This window comes from Cupressus sempervirens, chromosome 6 (genome assembly GCF_028749045.1).
Source record: "Cupressus sempervirens isolate cs-2001-9-10 chromosome 6, ASM2874904v1, whole genome shotgun sequence".
Taxonomy (NCBI): domain Eukaryota; kingdom Viridiplantae; phylum Streptophyta; class Pinopsida; order Cupressales; family Cupressaceae; genus Cupressus; species Cupressus sempervirens.
Genome location: NC_143123.1, coordinates 188,745,530 through 188,747,550, shown reverse-complemented (window position 1 = coordinate 188,747,550; position 2,021 = coordinate 188,745,530). Strand labels below are relative to the sequence as shown.

The window sequence follows — 2,021 nt, the reverse complement described above, 5'->3', positions numbered from 1 at the left end:
TATGAGTAAAAGATATTTTATGAGACTAGGTTTCAAGAGGAATGTCGAAGTGAATGCAATAATAAGACATAAAATATTGTGAAGATATCATTTATGCACAAAACTATCATCATTGTTGAATAGACATAATTTAGTTAATTCAAAAGAATTGATTCTGACCTAATCTATAAGAAATAATTATAACAACTCTTGTCAAAGAGTTAAAGTCTATAAAAAAACATTTAATATTTGTAAAGTGAATTAAATATATAATTAAATGTTTATAAAAAATTTATTACAAACATGTTTTATAACTCCTAATAATAATGACCACTAAATGCATTCTACTTCCATTGATCAATATATTAAAATTATATGCAAAATCCTTCCTTGATATGGTTGCAATGTTTACTTGTATAGTTGTCCAATATGTCTGAAAAAAAGCAGTCTAATTTGCACAAATAACGTTCTACTACATGACAAAGATTAACTCTATACGAAATCCCATTGAGATGACAATTGCATGCCATAACATCATCACAATCAATAGCAAACTCAAATTCAGATGATCAGAATACCCACGTTAAATTGACTAACTTTGATTAGATAAAACTTGTATTTCAGCAGAGTGGTTGAGGGAACACCAATCCCAAGTTATTGAATGTTTTAATACTCAAGAACAAGTAATCGCAAGTGTTGATATGCACACCGTCAAAGAATCTCCATGATGTGACTAAGAATGTTCAGCATTACTCTCTGACTCTTCTCTGCTACTCTTACACTGTTCATCTGTGACTCTTCTTCAATATTCGGTACACTGAAATCACTTTTCAAACTTAATATATAGAAAAATAGAATGAGCCCAATATGGGAAAATAATTCTGGCTGAAAAGTCACATACCAAATTCTTAGTTAGAGACCTTTAACTTTTCAAATTTGGTTCAGGAATGACTGGTATGTTTCCTTTAGTTTGCGCAATCAATGCCAAGATTCGAACTCATGATCTCCATGGACTTTAATGCCCAATACTGCTACCATATTGTTTGTTAAGTATTTTTCCACTAATATTCTGAACTTTGCAGGCATAAAGCTACGTTGCTTGATAAGTCCAAGACATCTGATACGAAACAAAAGCATAGAACAACTTTTAATGAAGTCAGTAAAGAAAATCTTATGGAATATCTTATGACTAGATAATTTCAATTTCAAAAGCTGTGAACATTTTTTTTCTATAAAGTATTGCCTTTTATATTTCAAGGATAGATTCCATATTCAGTGCTTTAAACTCTCAGGTCAAGATGCCCATTTTAGCTTTTAGATAGTGCCCTGAACTTTCACGTGGAATGCAATCCTTGTAAAATAGTTATATATTTTGACATCTGTCTTATCAAAACAATTATAGCTTTGGAGAATCTAAAATAAAAGATTATAACATAAACTGTAGTTTGAAATAAATAGGTCATATTAAAAAGGTTGTAGATAAATTTTTTAAATAATATAATGGAAAAAAATTATTTAATTTTGTTTTGGAAGAGAAAAGTGTTTTTTATTTTAAAAAAACCTATATTACATTTGGTTAATAGTTTAGATATATGATATTAGTATAATATAATTATTTTAATGTATTTGGTAACTTAATAATTTATATATTCAATGTACTTACTTATAAAAATAACATTTGACACACTTCTTAACTAGAAAAATAATCTATTATATTACCTTGTTCCATCTCCTTAATTAGAACCATTCTACATTGTGTCAATAATCTACTTATCTTAGACAATGTTGTAATTACTATCTTGTCTATTAGACATGATTGTTAGTAGGGTAATGTTCAAGAGTCTAAGTGTTACCTATTAACAACATCACGAAAAGACTATGGATCTAGTGATGTCGAAGAGATTAGATGTACCCACAATGGAGGTGACCTAGCCCCCAAAAAATAACCACAGAAATTGAGCAATAACAAAGACATTTAGATCCAAAGTAGAACTCATTCATTAATCAGAATCAGAAGATTTACATCCAAAATGTCAGGTTGT

General features: G+C 28.8%; 1 long non-coding RNA gene across 1 annotated transcript; it reads right to left on the bottom strand.

Moving 5' to 3' along the window:
• Positions 1–545: 545 nt before the first annotated feature.
• Positions 546–1,175, bottom strand: LOC149551885 (uncharacterized). Its single transcript, XR_016353337.1, has 2 exons — positions 881–1,175; positions 546–796 (listed from the first exon to the last, which is right to left on the bottom strand). It is a non-coding gene; the product is annotated as an uncharacterized LOC149551885 (long non-coding RNA).
• Positions 1,176–2,021: the final 846 nt, after the last annotated feature.